The sequence below is a fragment of the Panthera tigris genome, chromosome F3 (assembly GCF_018350195.1).
Source record: "Panthera tigris isolate Pti1 chromosome F3, P.tigris_Pti1_mat1.1, whole genome shotgun sequence".
In the NCBI taxonomy this organism is placed as follows: Eukaryota; Metazoa; Chordata; class Mammalia; order Carnivora; family Felidae; genus Panthera; species Panthera tigris.
In genome coordinates this window covers 63,807,362-63,826,966 of record NC_056678.1, presented here as the reverse complement: position 1 = coordinate 63,826,966, position 19,605 = coordinate 63,807,362, and the positions used below count along the sequence as shown (strand labels likewise).

The following is a 19,605-nucleotide window of genomic DNA, read 5'->3' as shown; positions in this document are numbered from 1 at the left end:
GCCAGAGGCAGCCAGGAGCCGGACCCAGCCTGGCCAGCGCCCGAACCCCAAACAGCCGGAGCCATCTGTGGCAGGTGCAGGCAGGCGAGGGACCTTGCCTTCAGCTACTCCGAGCCCCGAGCCAAAGTCCGTTTGGCGGATGGTTTTCTCGCGCGTGCAGTGTGTGTCCCGGCGGACGGGGTGGGGAACGGACCTCTCGTGTGTGGAGCCGTGGGGCCGGGGGCGGGGATGGTTGGGCTGTGTGTGTGTGTGTGTGTGTGTGTGTGTGTGTGTGTGTGTGTTTGCGCTCGCGCCGGCGTCTGTCGGAGTTAGAGGCCAGGTCGCGCCGCATGCGCCTCTGAGTGCGTCTGGGGCCGAGAGAGCAAAGGCCTGAGCGCGTTGGCCGGCGGCTCTCCCTAGGGGTCCGGCTCGGTGCCTTGACAGGTTGGGAGCCAGGAGGGCGATCTTGGATCCGGGAGGAACGCTGGGGCGGAGTGGCCGGCCGGCGGCCTCCCCGAGCCAGGAGATGCGCTGTGGCGCCCGGCTGGATGGCCCGGGGGGGTCTAGGGCTTCCGCTCCCTGCAGCCACCTTCCCGGCTTGGACTCGTGAGCCAGGCCCACAGAAGGGAGGGGTCCACGCCGCCGGCCGGCCGGCAGACGGCTGGGCTGTATGGCTCCCGGGAGGCAGACAGGCAGGCAGGTAGGTGTGGCCAGGGGAAAGCCCCCAGGTGGAGGATCGTGTGGGCCGCCTCGGGAGGGTGTGGAGAGAATGGACTGGGGCCGGGGGGAAAAGCACGGGGTGACGGTGGGGTGGGTGCGTGTTCCCGGTGGCGGCGGCGGAAGCGGACGGCTGGCTGTAAGAAAGAGCCAGGCGCTGTCCAGCGGCCACAAGTGGGAGCGGGAAGCGCGGGGAGCTTTGCAGCCTGGGCTGGTCCGCGAGTGCCGGGGTGACGAGGGCAGGGGCGGGAATAGGCGAGAAGGAGGACCAAAGAGCCTCCAGAAAGCAGCAGGTGCGAAGTCAGCGAAGCCTGAGGGTGTGGGAAAGGCGCTCGAGTCGCCGGGGAGTGCGTGTGTGTGTGTGTGTGTGTGTGTGTGTGTGTGCGCGCGGGCGCGCGCTCGCGCTCCGAGCCCGAGGCGGCGAGGGTGGAGGGGTCGGAGCTCGGTCCTGGGCAGCGCGTGCTCGGGTGCGAGGCGGGCCGCGGCGGCGAGAGGGTGTGGTCCAGGCCCGGGTGGCGTGGCTGCTGTGTGGGGCGGGCCAAAAGGTGGGCGTGTCAGGAGTGGGATTCGAACCCACGCCTCCAGGGGAGACTGCGACCTGAACGCAGCGCCTTAGACCGCTCGGCCATCCTGACGGCGGGTGTGGGCGCGTCGCCGCTGGCCTGGCTGGGACGCGGCGCTAACGCTGGTGTCCTTGGCCGTCATGGCGCCTGGCTGGCGGCTGTGTGCGTGCGCAAGGGGCGAGACACGCGCGGCGGCCCCGGAGGAGCACCGCCAGCCGCCTCGCCGCCGCCGCCGCCAGCGCGGCTCCCGTCGCTGTCGCACCCCCACCCCCAGCTCCCTGCAGGCCCCGTCCAGCGTCGGCGCCCCTTGCCCTGCTCCCCACCCCGCCTTCCTCGCCCTCGCCCTCGCCCTCGCCCTGGCCCTGGCCCTGGCCCTCGCAGCCCCGCTTGCCGTCTGGGGCCTTTTCTCCCGGCGCGATGCCCGCCTGGCAGACGAGAGAGAGGCAGCGCTCGTTGGGAGTACTGAGCGCCGTCCGGGTCCGTGTGTGGGCCCGGGTGCGGGTGGACTCCGAGTCGGGGCCGGGGGACTGCCGTGCGGGAGAGGGGGCCGAAGCGGGGGTGGGGCCGGGTGGGGCGTGGCCCGGGCCGGGCGCCCGTGCAGGGCAGGGCGTCGAGGGCGGGCAGGGGCAGGCGTGGGGAGGCAGCCGGAGAGGGGTCGGGCGGGCGCCCGGGTGGCCGGCCGCCGCCGTCCTCGTTAGTATAGTGGTGAGTATCCCCGCCTGTCACGCGGGAGACCGGGGTTCGATTCCCCGACGGGGAGGCAAGACGCCCTTTTTGGTGGCCTGCGCAGCTCTGGGTCCCACCTCTTGCTCCCGAGGGAGGGGCAGGGGCGCTTCCTCTCGGCCGTCCGTCGTCCGGCCGGCGGCGCGTGCCCGGCCTGCCCACCGTCCACCGGGCCCAGCCCTTTGCGTGGCTCGAGGCCGGACGCTGGGTCGCCACCGCGCAGCCGGGGCCTCGTGCGGTCCCCGCGGCAGCCACAGCGAGCTCCTGGGCGACGTGCCGCCCAGCCGCGCAGCCGCGCAGCCGCGCAGCCGCCCAGCCGCCGTGGGTGTGGGTCGGGTGGGAGGCAGATGGGTCCGGTCCCGTGTGGATGCGGGAGGTGGTGTGTGAGGCCTGGCGGCCGCCCCCTCTGCTCCTTCCCGCGCGGGGCCGGGCCGGGCCGGGCCGGGCCGGGCCGCTAGCTGCGGGCCGCGGAGGACGCGGAAGACGCCGGGCCGGGGGCGTGGCGGGGCTCCCCAGCCGGCCTCCGAGGGCCCGAGAGCGGCCAGGCGGCCAGAGCGCCCTCCAGAGGCGGGCGGCGGTGGGCGCCGGGCGCCGGGCGCCGGGCGCAGGGCGGGCAGGTGGGCGGGCGGGCGGGCGGGCGTGCCCGGCGACCGGCCGGCGCAGCGGAGTCGGAGGGGCGAGGCTGGGGCTCCGGGCGGCCGGAGCCCGTGGTGGCCGGAGCCCGTGGTGGCCGGGCAGAGCTGCGGCCGGCCGGGACGTCGGGGCAGGGCTGCGCCGGGCGACGGCGGCGGCGGCGGCGGCGGCGGCGGCGGCGGCGAGAGAGCGCCAAGGCGCCAAGGCGCCGGAGCGCACCCTGGGCCGGCCGCGTCGGGCCGGCCCGGGCCGTGCAGCGTTGGTGGTATAGTGGTGAGCATAGCTGCCTTCCAAGCAGTTGACCCGGGTTCGATTCCCGGCCAACGCAGCCGGCCGACCTTTTGCGCCCCTCCGGGGCCCTCCTGGCCAGGCCCGCCGGGCGCTGGCAGTGGGGGACGGCGTGCCGGCCGCCGGGCGCTGGGCACGTGGCCCGAGGCGGCCGGCGTGCGGGTGCGAGGGCGACCGGCGCGCAGCGTTTTGCGGGTGCTGCCAGCGGGCCGGGTGGACTGCGTGGGGCCCGCGGGCGGCTGGACGTGCAGAGGCAGGGGCCTCGGGGCCCAAGCGGAGCCGCGTGGGTGGAATGGAGGCGCTGGGTCCAGGGGGTGCAGGCCAGGCGCGCAGCCTGTCGCTCCCTGGTGGTCTAGTGGTTAGGATTCGGCGCTCTCACCGCCGCGGCCCGGGTTCGATTCCCGGTCAGGGAAGCCTTTCTTCTTCCTCTGGCCCTCCGGGGCCTCCCCTCCCGGCCTGCCAGGCCGACCCACCCACCGTCCGTTCCCCAGTGCACCCGCACCACCCCCTTTTAGCCCACGCCAGCACGCCAGGCCACAGGTGGCTAGCTTGTCGTGGGCCCCGCCGCCGCCGCCACGACGACGACGACGACGACGACGGCGACGGCGGCGGCGGCCGCGGCGGTGTGCGCACAAGGCCACCTGCCACGCCCCCACGGGCAGCCCAAGCCTCGCCCTGCCACCTCGGCCCCTCCGAGCCTTTTGGCCTGGCTGGCCCTCTGGAGGCCCTCGGCATCGCCTCTCCCCTTCGCCCCCCGCGCACGCGCTCGCCTGGCTCCTTCGCTTCCACAGCGCGAGACGCGAGTGGCCGGGGCGACCTCTGTCCCCCGCCGGGACCACCGGTGTGCGCAGAGGCCCCGGCCCCCCGAGTGTGCTCGGACCCCCACCGCCCCCGCCGGTGGCGCTCCTAGCTGGCCAGGCTGACGAGCCATCCCGTCCTCCCTCCCGAGGTGCCCGCGGTGGCGGTGCTGGGCGCGTGGGGCAGGTGAGCCACGCGCAGCCCTGAGTCCCGTCACCTGGCCGAGCCCCCCGGGCCTTGCCTCCCTCGCCCCCCTCGGGCCTGCGACCTCTCGGGCGGCTTCCCTGCCCCACGCCGGGCGGGAGCGCCACGACCTGGCTGGCTGCGTCTCTCCCCGGCGCCGGAGAGCAGACCCCATGGGCACGGTGGTCTTGGGCCCCGATGGGAGCGCACAGTCCGACCGCCGGGGCCCGGGAGGTGGAGGAGGGAAGAGGCATCCGGGCCCGGCCCGGTCCCCCCGGGCACTGGAGGTGACACCGCGGGGAGGTGTCGTGGGAGCCGCGGGGGAAGAAACCCCAGCAGCCAGGCAGGTGGGTGGCGGTGCAGGCACCCCGGGGGACTGGGCGCACTCGTCGCCAACTTGTCATTCCAATTGCAGGACACGTCGGTCCCCTGCATCCTTTGGCAAAGGGGCCAGCGTGTTACCCAGAGGTCCCTTTCAACACCTCCGCGCCCCACCCCCCCCACCCCCGATGAGCGGCGTCCTCCACCCCCGCCCCCACTCACGCACACTTTCTACAGTTGCGCTTTTCACAGTTTCCCATCCCGCCTCGCCCCGTGCCTCGCCACGATAGGCGCCGTCAGTCCCTCTGTCCACCCCTGTATCCGTCCTCTTCTGTGGATGCCTCCCACGGTCCATCGCACACCTCAGTCTCCTTCCCGCCCCATCTTGGACACCCTTGTCCGCCAGGGATTTGCTCTGTGATCAGAGGTGTCCCCTCTCGAGGCCAAGCGGTCAGCCGGTGCGCCGCGCACACCTGCTGGGGCACACTCGCTTCAACCGGACGCCCCCCCTGCACCGGTGCGGAGGGGCCGCGGCGGCCGTGGGTCTCCGGGTGCTTCCCGTGCCCGCCGGAAGTCTCCTCGGAGTCCTTGCTTTTGCGTGTGTGTGCGTGTGGGTGTGGGTGTGGGTGTGGGTGTGGGTGTGTGTGGAGGGGTGGAGGTCGGGGTGGGAGAGGGATGGAGGACGGCGGTGGCCTTTGGTGCCGTGGGCGGCTCTAGCGGTGGAAGAGGAAGCCGCGTTGGCACGGTAGCGGCGGCGGCGAATCGGGACGCAGAGAATCAAGGGCCTGCGCGACCCTGACGTTAGGCACGCTGGGGTCCTGCGGGTGCGGGTGTCGGTGCCACCTGGAGTCTGTGGGCGACCCTCCCGGACAATGGGATGTATAGCGCACCTAGGCGTGGCAGCTTGGTTTCTGCCGGTGTTGCAAAAGGGGAGGATTTCTGGAGTGTGGATAGAGTGAGCCAGAGCCTGTGTGTGTGTGTGTGTGTGTGTGTGTGTGTGCGCGCGCGCGCGCGCGCGCCGTGGGGGGGGGGTGGTTGGGGGCTGGTGGCAGGGGCGTGGGCGCGAGGTGGTGCCGAGGGAAGGGGAGGAGCTTGTGGGTGGCAGCGGCGAGTCGGTGCGTGGATGCGTTCCTTGCAGTGAATCGGGAGACTCGAGCGAGGCGAGCGTCGTTAAAGAGAAGAAGGGCAAAGCAGGTGTGTGGGCGGGCGCGGGTGGGCCCTTGGCTCCCGGGCGGAGTTTTGTCCCTTGTCCCCAGGGCGAGCGAGCCAGGGAGGAGGAAGGGAATGTGCGGCAGGGGCGGGGACGGGATGGGGCGTGGGCGGGCCCCCAGAGAGGAGCAGAGGTGGCTTTGGCCAGGTGCTCTGAAGCTGGGAGAGAGGCAGCTTAGCAGGGAGAGAGGAAGCGTAGCGCGCAGTTGGCGCTGCGGGGCCAAAAGGGGATGGCGCGTTGCATGGGCCGGGAATCGAACCCGGGCCTCCCGCGTGGCAGGCGAGAATTCTACCACTGAACCACCCATGCACCCACGGACGTGGTCCACAGAGGGCTTCCCCAGCGGCGCCGGCCGCCTCCGTTGCCGGTCCCCGCCAGTAGTGAGCGTGAGCGTGAGCGCCAGCGTCCACCCCGTGGGAGCAGGAGGCGGGCGGTCTGCAAGACAGGCTCCAGGCACGCGGAGAGCCAGCCCCTGGGGCGCGGCGCGGCGCGGCGCGGCGCGGGCCTCCGGGCAGAGGAAGGCACGGAGGCGGACTGGGCTCATCCTGTGCTTTGTCCCTCGTCCAGGGCCACCGCCACAGCCTGCCCGTGTCGCCAGAGGCAGCCAGGAGCCGGACCCAGCCTGGCCAGCGCCCGAACCCCAAACAGCCGGAGCCATCTGTGGCAGGTGCAGGCAGGCGAGGGACCTTGCCTTCAGCTACTCCGAGCCCCGAGCCAAAGTCCGTTTGGCGGATGGTTTTCTCGCGCGTGCAGTGTGTGTCCCGGCGGACGGGGTGGGGAACGGACCTCTCGTGTGTGGAGCCGTGGGGCCGGGGGCGGGGATGGTTGGGCTGTGTGTGTGTGTGTGTGTGTGTGTGTGTGTGTGTGTTTGCGCTCGCGCCGGCGTCTGTCGGAGTTAGAGGCCAGGTCGCGCCGCATGCGCCTCTGAGTGCGTCTGGGGCCGAGAGAGCAAAGGCCTGAGCGCGTTGGCCGGCGGCTCTCCCTAGGGGTCCGGCTCGGTGCCTTGACAGGTTGGGAGCCAGGAGGGCGATCTTGGATCCGGGAGGAACGCTGGGGCGGAGTGGCCGGCCGGCGGCCTCCCCGAGCCAGGAGATGCGCTGTGGCGCCCGGCTGGATGGCCCGGGGGGGTCTAGGGCTTCCGCTCCCTGCAGCCACCTTCCCGGCTTGGACTCGTGAGCCAGGCCCACAGAAGGGAGGGGTCCACGCCGCCGGCCGGCCGGCAGACGGCTGGGCTGTATGGCTCCCGGGAGGCAGACAGGCAGGCAGGTAGGTGTGGCCAGGGGAAAGCCCCCAGGTGGAGGATCGTGTGGGCCGCCTCGGGAGGGTGTGGAGAGAATGGACTGGGGCCGGGGGGAAAAGCACGGGGTGACGGTGGGGTGGGTGCGTGTTCCCGGTGGCGGCGGCGGAAGCGGACGGCTGGCTGTAAGAAAGAGCCAGGCGCTGTCCAGCGGCCACAAGTGGGAGCGGGAAGCGCGGGGAGCTTTGCAGCCTGGGCTGGTCCGCGAGTGCCGGGGTGACGAGGGCAGGGGCGGGAATAGGCGAGAAGGAGGACCAAAGAGCCTCCAGAAAGCAGCAGGTGCGAAGTCAGCGAAGCCTGAGGGTGTGGGAAAGGCGCTCGAGTCGCCGGGGAGTGCGTGTGTGTGTGTGTGTGTGTGTGTGTGTGTGTGCGCGCGGGCGCGCGCTCGCGCTCCGAGCCCGAGGCGGCGAGGGTGGAGGGGTCGGAGCTCGGTCCTGGGCAGCGCGTGCTCGGGTGCGAGGCGGGCCGCGGCGGCGAGAGGGTGTGGTCCAGGCCCGGGTGGCGTGGCTGCTGTGTGGGGCGGGCCAAAAGGTGGGCGTGTCAGGAGTGGGATTCGAACCCACGCCTCCAGGGGAGACTGCGACCTGAACGCAGCGCCTTAGACCGCTCGGCCATCCTGACGGCGGGTGTGGGCGCGTCGCCGCTGGCCTGGCTGGGACGCGGCGCTAACGCTGGTGTCCTTGGCCGTCATGGCGCCTGGCTGGCGGCTGTGTGCGTGCGCAAGGGGCGAGACACGCGCGGCGGCCCCGGAGGAGCACCGCCAGCCGCCTCGCCGCCGCCGCCGCCAGCGCGGCTCCCGTCGCTGTCGCACCCCCACCCCCAGCTCCCTGCAGGCCCCGTCCAGCGTCGGCGCCCCTTGCCCTGCTCCCCACCCCGCCTTCCTCGCCCTCGCCCTCGCCCTCGCCCTGGCCCTGGCCCTGGCCCTCGCAGCCCCGCTTGCCGTCTGGGGCCTTTTCTCCCGGCGCGATGCCCGCCTGGCAGACGAGAGAGAGGCAGCGCTCGTTGGGAGTACTGAGCGCCGTCCGGGTCCGTGTGTGGGCCCGGGTGCGGGTGGACTCCGAGTCGGGGCCGGGGGCTGCCGTGCGGGAGAGGGGGCCGAAGCGGGGGTGGGGCCGGGTGGGGCGTGGCCCGGGCCGGGCGCCCGTGCAGGGCAGGGCGTCGAGGGCGGGCAGGGGCAGGCGTGGGGAGGCAGCCGGAGAGGGGTCGGGCGGGCGCCCGGGTGGCCGGCCGCCGCCGTCCTCGTTAGTATAGTGGTGAGTATCCCCGCCTGTCACGCGGGAGACCGGGGTTCGATTCCCCGACGGGGAGGCAAGACGCCCTTTTTGGTGGCCTGCGCAGCTCTGGGTCCCACCTCTTGCTCCCGAGGGAGGGGCAGGGGCGCTTCCTCTCGGCCGTCCGTCGTCCGGCCGGCGGCGCGTGCCCGGCCTGCCCACCGTCCACCGGGCCCAGCCCTTTGCGTGGCTCGAGGCCGGACGCTGGGTCGCCACCGCGCAGCCGGGGCCTCGTGCGGTCCCCGCGGCAGCCACAGCGAGCTCCTGGGCGACGTGCCGCCCAGCCGCGCAGCCGCGCAGCCGCGCAGCCGCCCAGCCGCCGTGGGTGTGGGTCGGGTGGGAGGCAGATGGGTCCGGTCCCGTGTGGATGCGGGAGGTGGTGTGTGAGGCCTGGCGGCCGCCCCCTCTGCTCCTTCCCGCGCGGGGCCGGGCCGGGCCGGGCCGGGCCGGGCCGCTAGCTGCGGGCCGCGGAGGACGCGGAAGACGCCGGGCCGGGGGCGTGGCGGGGCTCCCCAGCCGGCCTCCGAGGGCCCGAGAGCGGCCAGGCGGCCAGAGCGCCCTCCAGAGGCGGGCGGCGGTGGGCGCCGGGCGCCGGGCGCCGGGCGCAGGGCGGGCAGGTGGGCGGGCGGGCGGGCGGGCGTGCCCGGCGACCGGCCGGCGCAGCGGAGTCGGAGGGGCGAGGCTGGGGCTCCGGGCGGCCGGAGCCCGTGGTGGCCGGAGCCCGTGGTGGCCGGGCAGAGCTGCGGCCGGCCGGGACGTCGGGGCAGGGCTGCGCCGGGCGACGGCGGCGGCGGCGGCGGCGGCGGCGGCGGCGGCGGCGGCGAGAGAGCGCCAAGGCGCCAAGGCGCCGGAGCGCACCCTGGGCCGGCCGCGTCGGGCCGGCCCGGGCCGTGCAGCGTTGGTGGTATAGTGGTGAGCATAGCTGCCTTCCAAGCAGTTGACCCGGGTTCGATTCCCGGCCAACGCAGCCGGCCGACCTTTTGCGCCCCTCCGGGGCCCTCCTGGCCAGGCCCGCCGGGCGCTGGCAGTGGGGGACGGCGTGCCGGCCGCCGGGCGCTGGGCACGTGGCCCGAGGCGGCCGGCGTGCGGGTGCGAGGGCGACCGGCGCGCAGCGTTTTGCGGGTGCTGCCAGCGGGCCGGGTGGACTGCGTGGGGCCCGCGGGCGGCTGGACGTGCAGAGGCAGGGGCCTCGGGGCCCAAGCGGAGCCGCGTGGGTGGAATGGAGGCGCTGGGTCCAGGGGGTGCAGGCCAGGCGCGCAGCCTGTCGCTCCCTGGTGGTCTAGTGGTTAGGATTCGGCGCTCTCACCGCCGCGGCCCGGGTTCGATTCCCGGTCAGGGAAGCCTTTCTTCTTCCTCTGGCCCTCCGGGGCCTCCCCTCCCGGCCTGCCAGGCCGACCCACCCACCGTCCGTTCCCCAGTGCACCCGCACCACCCCCTTTTAGCCCACGCCAGCACGCCAGGCCACAGGTGGCTAGCTTGTCGTGGGCCCCGCCGCCGCCGCCACGACGACGACGACGACGACGACGGCGACGGCGGCGGCGGCCGCGGCGGTGTGCGCACAAGGCCACCTGCCACGCCCCCACGGGCAGCCCAAGCCTCGCCCTGCCACCTCGGCCCCTCCGAGCCTTTTGGCCTGGCTGGCCCTCTGGAGGCCCTCGGCATCGCCTCTCCCCTTCGCCCCCCGCGCACGCGCTCGCCTGGCTCCTTCGCTTCCACAGCGCGAGACGCGAGTGGCCGGGGCGACCTCTGTCCCCCGCCGGGACCACCGGTGTGCGCAGAGGCCCCGGCCCCCCGAGTGTGCTCGGACCCCCACCGCCCCCGCCGGTGGCGCTCCTAGCTGGCCAGGCTGACGAGCCATCCCGTCCTCCCTCCCGAGGTGCCCGCGGTGGCGGTGCTGGGCGCGTGGGGCAGGTGAGCCACGCGCAGCCCTGAGTCCCGTCACCTGGCCGAGCCCCCCGGGCCTTGCCTCCCTCGCCCCCCTCGGGCCTGCGACCTCTCGGGCGGCTTCCCTGCCCCACGCCGGGCGGGAGCGCCACGACCTGGCTGGCTGCGTCTCTCCCCGGCGCCGGAGAGCAGACCCCATGGGCACGGTGGTCTTGGGCCCCGATGGGAGCGCACAGTCCGACCGCCGGGGCCCGGGAGGTGGAGGAGGGAAGAGGCATCCGGGCCCGGCCCGGTCCCCCCGGGCACTGGAGGTGACACCGCGGGGAGGTGTCGTGGGAGCCGCGGGGGAAGAAACCCCAGCAGCCAGGCAGGTGGGTGGCGGTGCAGGCACCCCGGGGGACTGGGCGCACTCGTCGCCAACTTGTCATTCCAATTGCAGGACACGTCGGTCCCCTGCATCCTTTGGCAAAGGGGCCAGCGTGTTACCCAGAGGTCCCTTTCAACACCTCCGCGCCCCACCCCCCCCACCCCCGATGAGCGGCGTCCTCCACCCCCGCCCCCACTCACGCACACTTTCTACAGTTGCGCTTTTCACAGTTTCCCATCCCGCCTCGCCCCGTGCCTCGCCACGATCGGCGCCGTCAGTCCCTCTGTCCACCCCTGTATCCGTCCTCTTCTGTGGATGCCTCCCACGGTCCATCGCACACCTCAGTCTCCTTCCCGCCCCATCTTGGACACCCTTGTCCGCCAGGGATTTGCTCTGTGATCAGAGGCGTCCCCTCTCGAGGCCAAGCGGTCAGCCGGTGCGCCGCGCACACCTGCTGGGGCACACTCGCTTCAACCGGACGCCCCCCCTGCACCGGTGCGGAGGGGCCGCGGCGGCCGTGGGTCTCCGGGTGCTTCCCGTGCCCGCCGGAAGTCTCCTCGGAGTCCTTGCTTTTGCGTGTGTGTGCGTGTGGGTGTGGGTGTGGGTGTGGGTGTGGGTGTGGGTGTGGGTGTGTGTGGAGGGGTGGAGGTCGGGGTGGGAGAGGGATGGAGGACGGCGGTGGCCTTTGGTGCCGTGGGCGGCTCTAGCGGTGGAAGAGGAAGCCGCGTTGGCACGGTAGCGGCGGCGGCGAATCGGGACGCAGAGAATCAAGGGCCTGCGCGACCCTGACGTTAGGCACGCTGGGGTCCTGCGGGTGCGGGTGTCGGTGCCACCTGGAGTCTGTGGGCGACCCTCCCGGACAATGGGATGTATAGCGCACCTAGGCGTGGCAGCTTGGTTTCTGCCGGTGTTGCAAAAGGGGAGGATTTCTGGAGTGTGGATAGAGTGAGCCAGAGCCTGTGTGTGTGTGTGTGTGTGTGTGTGTGTGTGCGCGCGCGCGCGCGCGCGCGCGCGGTGGGGGGGGGGTGGTTGGGGGCTGGTGGCAGGGGCGTGGGCGCGAGGTGGTGCCGAGGGAAGGGGAGGAGCTTGTGGGTGGCAGCGGCGAGTCGGTGCGTGGATGCGTTCCTTGCAGTGAATCGGGAGACTCGAGCGAGGCGAGCGTCGTTAAAGAGAAGAAGGGCAAAGCAGGTGTGTGGGCGGGCGCGGGTGGGCCCTTGGCTCCCGGGCGGAGTTTTGTCCCTTGTCCCCAGGGCGAGCGAGCCAGGGAGGAGGAAGGGAATGTGCGGCAGGGGCGGGGACGGGATGGGGCGTGGGCGGGCCCCCAGAGAGGAGCAGAGGTGGCTTTGGCCAGGTGCTCTGAAGCTGGGAGAGAGGCAGCTTAGCAGGGAGAGAGGAAGCGTAGCGCGCAGTTGGCGCTGCGGGGCCAAAAGGGGATGGCGCGTTGCATGGGCCGGGAATCGAACCCGGGCCTCCCGCGTGGCAGGCGAGAATTCTACCACTGAACCACCCATGCACCCACGGACGTGGTCCACAGAGGGCTTCCCCAGCGGCGCCGGCCGCCTCCGTTGCCGGTCCCCGCCAGTAGTGAGCGTGAGCGTGAGCGCCAGCGTCCACCCCGTGGGAGCAGGAGGCGGGCGGTCTGCAAGACAGGCTCCAGGCACGCGGAGAGCCAGCCCCTGGGGCGCGGCGCGGCGCGGCGCGGCGCGGCGCGGGCCTCCGGGCAGAGGAAGGCACGGAGGCGGACTGGGCTCATCCTGTGCTTTGTCCCTCGTCCAGGGCCACCGCCACAGCCTGCCCGTGTCGCCAGAGGCAGCCAGGAGCCGGACCCAGCCTGGCCAGCGCCCGAACCCCAAACAGCCGGAGCCATCTGTGGCAGGTGCAGGCAGGCGAGGGACCTTGCCTTCAGCTACTCCGAGCCCCGAGCCAAAGTCCGTTTGGCGGATGGTTTTCTCGCGCGTGCAGTGTGTGTCCCGGCGGACGGGGTGGGGAACGGACCTCTCGTGTGTGGAGCCGTGGGGCCGGGGGCGGGGATGGTTGGGCTGTGTGTGTGTGTGTGTGTGTGTGTGTGTGTGTGTGTTTGCGCTCGCGCCGGCGTCTGTCGGAGTTAGAGGCCAGGTCGCGCCGCATGCGCCTCTGAGTGCGTCTGGGGCCGAGAGAGCAAAGGCCTGAGCGCGTTGGCCGGCGGCTCTCCCTAGGGGTCCGGCTCGGTGCCTTGACAGGTTGGGAGCCAGGAGGGCGATCTTGGATCCGGGAGGAACGCTGGGGCGGAGTGGCCGGCCGGCGGCCTCCCCGAGCCAGGAGATGCGCTGTGGCGCCCGGCTGGATGGCCCGGGGGGGTCTAGGGCTTCCGCTCCCTGCAGCCACCTTCCCGGCTTGGACTCGTGAGCCAGGCCCACAGAAGGGAGGGGTCCACGCCGCCGGCCGGCCGGCAGACGGCTGGGCTGTATGGCTCCCGGGAGGCAGACAGGCAGGCAGGTAGGTGTGGCCAGGGGAAAGCCCCCAGGTGGAGGATCGTGTGGGCCGCCTCGGGAGGGTGTGGAGAGAATGGACTGGGGCCGGGGGGAAAAGCACGGGGTGACGGTGGGGTGGGTGCGTGTTCCCGGTGGCGGCGGCGGAAGCGGACGGCTGGCTGTAAGAAAGAGCCAGGCGCTGTCCAGCGGCCACAAGTGGGAGCGGGAAGCGCGGGGAGCTTTGCAGCCTGGGCTGGCCCGCGAGTGCCGGGGTGACGAGGGCAGGGGCGGGAATAGGCGAGAAGGAGGACCAAAGAGCCTCCAGAAAGCAGCAGGTGCGAAGTCAGCGAAGCCTGAGGGTGTGGGAAAGGCGCTCGAGTCGCCGGGGAGTGCGTGTGTGTGTGTGTGTGTGTGTGTGTGTGCGCGCGGGCGCGCGCTCGCGCTCCGAGCCCGAGGCGGCGAGGGTGGAGGGGTCGGAGCTCGGTCCTGGGCAGCGCGTGCTCGGGTGCGAGGCGGGCCGCGGCGGCGAGAGGGTGTGGTCCAGGCCCGGGTGGCGTGGCTGCTGTGTGGGGCGGGCCAAAAGGTGGGCGTGTCAGGAGTGGGATTCGAACCCACGCCTCCAGGGGAGACTGCGACCTGAACGCAGCGCCTTAGACCGCTCGGCCATCCTGACGGCGGGTGTGGGCGCGTCGCCGCTGGCCTGGCTGGGACGCGGCGCTAACGCTGGTGTCCTTGGCCGTCATGGCGCCTGGCTGGCGGCTGTGTGCGTGCGCAAGGGGCGAGACACGCGCGGCGGCCCCGGAGGAGCACCGCCAGCCGCCTCGCCGCCGCCGCCGCCAGCGCGGCTCCCGTCGCTGTCGCACCCCCACCCCCAGCTCCCTGCAGGCCCCGTCCAGCGTCGGCGCCCCTTGCCCTGCTCCCCACCCCGCCTTCCTCGCCCTCGCCCTCGCCCTCGCCCTGGCCCTGGCCCTGGCCCTCGCAGCCCCGCTTGCCGTCTGGGGCCTTTTCTCCCGGCGCGATGCCCGCCTGGCAGACGAGAGAGAGGCAGCGCTCGTTGGGAGTACTGAGCGCCGTCCGGGTCCGTGTGTGGGCCCGGGTGCGGGTGGACTCCGAGTCGGGGCCGGGGGCTGCCGTGCGGGAGAGGGGGCCGAAGCGGGGGTGGGGCCGGGTGGGGCGTGGCCCGGGCCGGGCGCCCGTGCAGGGCAGGGCGTCGAGGGCGGGCAGGGGCAGGCGTGGGGAGGCAGCCGGAGAGGGGTCGGGCGGGCGCCCGGGTGGCCGGCCGCCGCCGTCCTCGTTAGTATAGTGGTGAGTATCCCCGCCTGTCACGCGGGAGACCGGGGTTCGATTCCCCGACGGGGAGGCAAGACGCCCTTTTTGGTGGCCTGCGCAGCTCTGGGTCCCACCTCTTGCTCCCGAGGGAGGGGCAGGGGCGCTTCCTCTCGGCCGTCCGTCGTCCGGCCGGCGGCGCGTGCCCGGCCTGCCCACCGTCCACCGGGCCCAGCCCTTTGCGTGGCTCGAGGCCGGACGCTGGGTCGCCACCGCGCAGCCGGGGCCTCGTGCGGTCCCCGCGGCAGCCACAGCGAGCTCCTGGGCGACGTGCCGCCCAGCCGCGCAGCCGCGCAGCCGCGCAGCCGCCCAGCCGCCGTGGGTGTGGGTCGGGTGGGAGGCAGATGGGTCCGGTCCCGTGTGGATGCGGGAGGTGGTGTGTGAGGCCTGGCGGCCGCCCCCTCTGCTCCTTCCCGCGCGGGGCCGGGCCGGGCCGGGCCGGGCCGGGCCGCTAGCTGCGGGCCGCGGAGGACGCGGAAGACGCCGGGCCGGGGGCGTGGCGGGGCTCCCCAGCCGGCCTCCGAGGGCCCGAGAGCGGCCAGGCGGCCAGAGCGCCCTCCAGAGGCGGGCGGCGGTGGGCGCCGGGCGCCGGGCGCCGGGCGCAGGGCGGGCAGGTGGGCGGGCGGGCGGGCGGGCGTGCCCGGCGACCGGCCGGCGCAGCGGAGTCGGAGGGGCGAGGCTGGGGCTCCGGGCGGCCGGAGCCCGTGGTGGCCGGAGCCCGTGGTGGCCGGGCAGAGCTGCGGCCGGCCGGGACGTCGGGGCAGGGCTGCGCCGGGCGACGGCGGCGGCGGCGGCGGCGGCGGCGGCGGCGGCGAGAGAGCGCCAAGGCGCCAAGGCGCCGGAGCGCACCCTGGGCCGGCCGCGTCGGGCCGGCCCGGGCCGTGCAGCGTTGGTGGTATAGTGGTGAGCATAGCTGCCTTCCAAGCAGTTGACCCGGGTTCGATTCCCGGCCAACGCAGCCGGCCGACCTTTTGCGCCCCTCCGGGGCCCTCCTGGCCAGGCCCGCCGGGCGCTGGCAGTGGGGGACGGCGTGCCGGCCGCCGGGCGCTGGGCACGTGGCCCGAGGCGGCCGGCGTGCGGGTGCGAGGGCGACCGGCGCGCAGCGTTTTGCGGGTGCTGCCAGCGGGCCGGGTGGACTGCGTGGGGCCCGCGGGCGGCTGGACGTGCAGAGGCAGGGGCCTCGGGGCCCAAGCGGAGCCGCGTGGGTGGAATGGAGGCGCTGGGTCCAGGGGGTGCAGGCCAGGCGCGCAGCCTGTCGCTCCCTGGTGGTCTAGTGGTTAGGATTCGGCGCTCTCACCGCCGCGGCCCGGGTTCGATTCCCGGTCAGGGAAGCCTTTCTTCTTCCTCTGGCCCTCCGGGGCCTCCCCTCCCGGCCTGCCAGGCCGACCCACCCACCGTCCGTTCCCCAGTGCACCCGCACCACCCCCTTTTAGCCCACGCCAGCACGCCAGGCCACAGGTGGCTAGCTTGTCGTGGGCCCCGCCGCCGCCGCCACGACGACGACGACGACGACGACGGCGACGGCGGCGGCGGCCGCGGCGGTGTGCGCACAAGGCCACCTGCCACGCCCCCACGGGCAGCCCAAGCCTCGCCCTGCCACCTCGGCCCCTCCGAGCCTTTTGGCCTGGCTGGCCCTCTGGAGGCCCTCGGCATCGCCTCTCCCCTTCGCCCCCCGCGCACGCGCTCGCCTGGCTCCTTCGCTTCCACAGCGCGAGACGCGAGTGGCCGGGGCGACCTCTGTCCCCCGCCGGGACCACCGGTGTGCGCAGAGGCCCCGGCCCCCCGAGTGTGCTCGGACCCCCACCGCCCCCGCCGGTGGCGCTCCTAGCTGGCCAGGCTGACGAGCCATCCCGTCCTCCCTCCCGAGGTGCCCGCGGTGGCGGTGCTGGGCGCGTGGGGCAGGTGAGCCACGCGCAGCCCTGAGTCCCGTCACCTGGCCGAGCCCCCCGGGCCTTGCCTCCCTCGCCCCCCTCGGGCCTGCGACCTCTCGGGCGGCTTCCCTGCCCCACGCCGGGCGGGAGCGCCACGACCTGGCTGGCTGCGTCTCTCCCCGGCGCCGGAGAGCAGACCCCATGGGCACGGTGGTCTTGGGCCCCGATGGGAGCGCACAGTCCGACCGCCGGGGCCCGGGAGGTGGAGGAGGGAAGAGGCATCCGGGCCCGGCCCGGTCCCCCCGGGCACTGGAGGTGACACCGCGGGGAGGTGTCGTGGGAGCCGCGGGGGAAGAAACCCCAGCAGCCAGGCAGGTGGGTGGCGGTGCAGGCACCCCGGGGGACTGGGCGCACTCGTCGCCAACTTGTCATTCCAATTGCAGGACACGTCGGTCCCCTGCATCCTTTGGCAAAGGGGCCAGCGTGTTACCCAGAGGTCCCTTTCAACACCTCCGCGCCCCACCCCCCCCACCCCCGATGAGCGGCGTCCTCCACCCCCGCCCCCACTCACGCACACTTTCTACAGTTGCGCTTTTCACAGTTTCCCATCCCGCCTCGCCCCGTGCCTCGCCACGATCGGCGCCGTCAGTCCCTCTGTCCACCCCTGTATCCGTCCTCTTCTGTGGATGCCTCCCACGGTCCATCGCACACCTCAGTCTCCTTCCCGCCCCATCTTGGACACCCTTGTCCGCCAGGGATTTGCTCTGTGATCAGAGGCGTCCCCTCTCGAGGCCAAGCGGTCAGCCGGTGCGCCGCGCACACCTGCTGGGGCACACTCGCTTCAACCGGACGCCCCCCCTGCACCGGTGCGGAGGGGCCGCGGCGGCCGTGGGTCTCCGGGTGCTTCCCGTGCCCGCCGGAAGTCTCCTCGGAGTCCTTGCTTTTGCGTGTGTGTGCGTGTGGGTGTGGGTGTGGGTGTGGGTGTGGGTGTGGGTGTGGGTGTGTGTGGAGGGGTGGAGGTCGGGGTGGGAGAGGGATGGAGGACGGCGGTGGCCTTTGGTGCCGTGGGCGGCTCTAGCGGTGGAAGAGGAAGCCGCGTTGGCACGGTAGCGGCGGCGGCGAATCGGGACGCAGAGAATCAAGGGCCTGCGCGACCCTGACGTTAGGCACGCTGGGGTCCTGCGGGTGCGGGTGTCGGTGCCACCTGGAGTCTGTGGGCGACCCTCCCGGACAATGGGATGTATAGCGCACCTAGGCGTGGCAGCTTGGTTTCTGCCGGTGTTGCAAAAGGGGAGGATTTCTGGAGTGTGGATAGAGTGAGCCAGAGCCTGTGTGTGTGTGTGTGTGTGTGTGTGTGTGTGCGCGCGCGCGCGCGCGCGCGCGCGGTGGGGGGGGGGTGGTTGGGGGCTGGTGGCAGGGGCGTGGGCGCGAGGTGGTGCCGAGGGAAGGGGAGGAGCTTGTGGGTGGCAGCGGCGAGTCGGTGCGTGGATGCGTTCCTTGCAGTGAATCGGGAGACTCGAGCGAGGCGAGCGTCGTTAAAGAGAAGAAGGGCAAAGCAGGTGTGTGGGCGGGCGCGGGTGGGCCCTTGGCTCCCGGGCGGAGTTTTGTCCCTTGTCCCCAGGGCGAGCGAGCCAGGGAGGAGGAAGGGAATGTGCGGCAGGGGCGGGGACGGGATGGGGCGTGGGCGGGCCCCCAGAGAGGAGCAGAGGTGGCTTTGGCCAGGTGCTCTGAAGCTGGGAGAGAGGCAGCTTAGCAGGGAGAGAGGAAGCGTAGCGCGCAGTTGGCGCTGCGGGGCCAAAAGGGGATGGCGCGTTGCATGGGCCGGGAATCGAACCCGGGCCTCCCGCGTGGCAGGCGAGAATTCTACCACTGAACCACCCATGCACCCACGGACGTGGTCCACAGAGGGCTTCCCCAGCGGCGCCGGCCGCCTCCGTTGCCGGTCCCCGCCAGTAGTGAGCGTGAGCGTGAGCGCCAGCGTCCACCCCGTGGGAGCAGGAGGCGGGCGGTCTGCAAGACAGGCTCCAGGCACGCGGAGAGCCAGCCCCTGGGGCGCGGCGCGGCGCGGCGCGGCGCGGCGCGGGCCTCCGGGCAGAGGAAGGCACGGAGGCGGACTGGGCTCATCCTGTGCTTTGTCCCTCGTCCAGGGCCACCGCCACAGCCTGCCCGTGTCGCCAGAGGCAGCCAGGAGCCGGACCCAGCCTGGCCAGCGCCCGAACCCCAAACAGCCGGAGCCATCTGTGGCAGGTGCAGGCAGGCGAGGGACCTTGCCTTCAGCTACTCCGAGCCCCGAGCCAAAGTCCGTTTGGCGGATGGTTTTCTCGCGCGTGCAGTGTGTGTCCCGGCGGACGGGGTGGGGAACGGACCTCTCGTGTGTGGAGCCGTGGGGCCGGGGGCGGGGATGGTTGGGCTGTGTGTGTGTGTGTGTGTGTGTGTGTGTGTGTGTGTTTGCGCTCGCGCCGGCGTCTGTCGGAGTTAGAGGCCAGGTCGCGCCGCATGCGCCTCTGAGTGCGTCTGGGGCCGAGAGAGCAAAGGCCTGAGCGCGTTGGCCGGCGGCTCTCCCTAGGGGTCCGGCTCGGTGCCTTGACAGGTTGGGAGCCAGGAGGGCGATCTTGGATCCGGGAGGAACGCTGGGGCGGAGTGGCCGGCCGGCGGCCTCCCCGAGCCAGGAGATGCGCTGTGGCGCCCGGCTGGATGGCCCGGGGGGGTCTAGGGCTTCCGCTCCCTGCAGCCACCTTCCCGGCTTGGACTCGTGAGCCAGGCCCACAGAAGGGAGGGGTCCACGCCGCCGGCCGGCCGGCAGACGGCTGGGCTGTATGGCTCCCGGGAGGCAGACAGGCAGGCAGGTAGGTGTGGCCAGGGGAAAGCCCCCAGGTGGAGGATCGTGTGGGCCGCCTCGGGAGGGTGTGGAGAGAATGGACTGGGGCCGGGGGGAAAAGCACGGGGTGACGGTGGGGTGGGTGCGTGTTCCCGGTGGCGGCGGCGGAAGCGGACGGCTGGCTGTAAGAAAGAGCCAGGCGCTGTCCAGCGGCCACAAGTGGGAGCGGGAAGCGCGGGGAGCTTTGCAGCCTGGGCTGGCCCGCGAGTGCCGGGGTGACGAGGGCAGGGGCGGGAATAGGCGAGAAGGAGGACCAAAGAGCCTCCAGAAAGCAGCAGGTGCGAAGTCAGCGAAGCCTGAGGGTGTGGGAAAGGCGCTCGAGTCGCCGGGGAGTGCGTGTGTGTGTGTGTGTGTGTGTGTGTGTGTGTGTGCAGGCGCGCGCTCGCGCTCCGAGCCCGAGGCGGCGAGGGTGGAGGGGTCGGAGCTCGGTCCTGGGCAGCGCGTGCTCGGGTGCGAGGCGGGCCGCGGCGGCGAGAGGGTGTGGTCCAGGCCCGGGTGGCGTGGCTGCTGTGTGGGGCGGGCCAAAAGGTGGGCGTGTCAGGAGTGGGATTCGAACCCACGCCTCCAGGGGAGACTGCGACCTGAACGCAGCGCCTTAGACCGCTCGGCCATCCTGACGGCGGGTGTGGGCGCGTCGCCGCTGGCCTGGCTGGGACGCGGCGCTAACGCTGGTGTCCTTGGCCGTCATGGCGCCTGGCTGGCGGCTGTGTGCGTGCGCAAGGGGCGAGACACGCGCGGCGGCCCCGGAGGAGCACCGCCAGCCGCCTCGCCGCCGCCGCCGCCAGCGCGGCTCCCGTCGCTGTCGCACCCCCACCCCCAGCTCCCTGCAGGCCCCGTCCAGCGTCG

General features: G+C 73.3%; 16 non-coding genes across 16 annotated transcripts; 9 read left to right on the top strand and 7 right to left on the bottom strand.

Annotated features, from left to right (window-relative positions):
• Positions 1-1,248: 1,248 nt before the first annotated feature.
• On the bottom strand, positions 1,249-1,331 carry TRNAL-CAG. Its single transcript has one exon. It is a non-coding gene; the product is annotated as a tRNA-Leu (tRNA).
• A 616-nt stretch (positions 1,332-1,947) lies between these two features.
• On the top strand, positions 1,948-2,019 carry TRNAD-GUC. The gene has a single exon. It is a non-coding gene; the product is annotated as a tRNA-Asp (tRNA).
• Positions 2,020-2,871: 852 nt separating this feature from the next.
• On the top strand, positions 2,872-2,943 carry TRNAG-UCC. Its single transcript has one exon. It is a non-coding gene; the product is annotated as a tRNA-Gly (tRNA).
• Positions 2,944-3,244: 301 nt separating this feature from the next.
• Positions 3,245-3,316, top strand: TRNAE-CUC. Its single transcript has one exon. It is a non-coding gene; the product is annotated as a tRNA-Glu (tRNA).
• A 2,337-nt stretch (positions 3,317-5,653) lies between these two features.
• TRNAG-GCC lies at positions 5,654-5,724 on the bottom strand. Its single transcript has one exon. It is a non-coding gene; the product is annotated as a tRNA-Gly (tRNA).
• Positions 5,725-7,250: 1,526 nt separating this feature from the next.
• On the bottom strand, positions 7,251-7,333 carry TRNAL-CAG. Its single transcript has one exon. It is a non-coding gene; the product is annotated as a tRNA-Leu (tRNA).
• Positions 7,334-7,948: 615 nt separating this feature from the next.
• On the top strand, positions 7,949-8,020 carry TRNAD-GUC. Its single transcript has one exon. It is a non-coding gene; the product is annotated as a tRNA-Asp (tRNA).
• An 858-nt stretch (positions 8,021-8,878) lies between these two features.
• TRNAG-UCC lies at positions 8,879-8,950 on the top strand. Its single transcript has one exon. It is a non-coding gene; the product is annotated as a tRNA-Gly (tRNA).
• A 301-nt stretch (positions 8,951-9,251) lies between these two features.
• Positions 9,252-9,323, top strand: TRNAE-CUC. Its single transcript has one exon. It is a non-coding gene; the product is annotated as a tRNA-Glu (tRNA).
• A 2,353-nt stretch (positions 9,324-11,676) lies between these two features.
• Positions 11,677-11,747, bottom strand: TRNAG-GCC. Its single transcript has one exon. It is a non-coding gene; the product is annotated as a tRNA-Gly (tRNA).
• Positions 11,748-13,274: 1,527 nt separating this feature from the next.
• Positions 13,275-13,357, bottom strand: TRNAL-CAG. Its single transcript has one exon. It is a non-coding gene; the product is annotated as a tRNA-Leu (tRNA).
• A 615-nt stretch (positions 13,358-13,972) lies between these two features.
• Positions 13,973-14,044, top strand: TRNAD-GUC. The gene has a single exon. It is a non-coding gene; the product is annotated as a tRNA-Asp (tRNA).
• An 852-nt stretch (positions 14,045-14,896) lies between these two features.
• Positions 14,897-14,968, top strand: TRNAG-UCC. Its single transcript has one exon. It is a non-coding gene; the product is annotated as a tRNA-Gly (tRNA).
• A 301-nt stretch (positions 14,969-15,269) lies between these two features.
• On the top strand, positions 15,270-15,341 carry TRNAE-CUC. Its single transcript has one exon. It is a non-coding gene; the product is annotated as a tRNA-Glu (tRNA).
• A 2,353-nt stretch (positions 15,342-17,694) lies between these two features.
• TRNAG-GCC lies at positions 17,695-17,765 on the bottom strand. The gene has a single exon. It is a non-coding gene; the product is annotated as a tRNA-Gly (tRNA).
• A 1,529-nt stretch (positions 17,766-19,294) lies between these two features.
• Positions 19,295-19,377, bottom strand: TRNAL-CAG. The gene has a single exon. It is a non-coding gene; the product is annotated as a tRNA-Leu (tRNA).
• Positions 19,378-19,605: the final 228 nt, after the last annotated feature.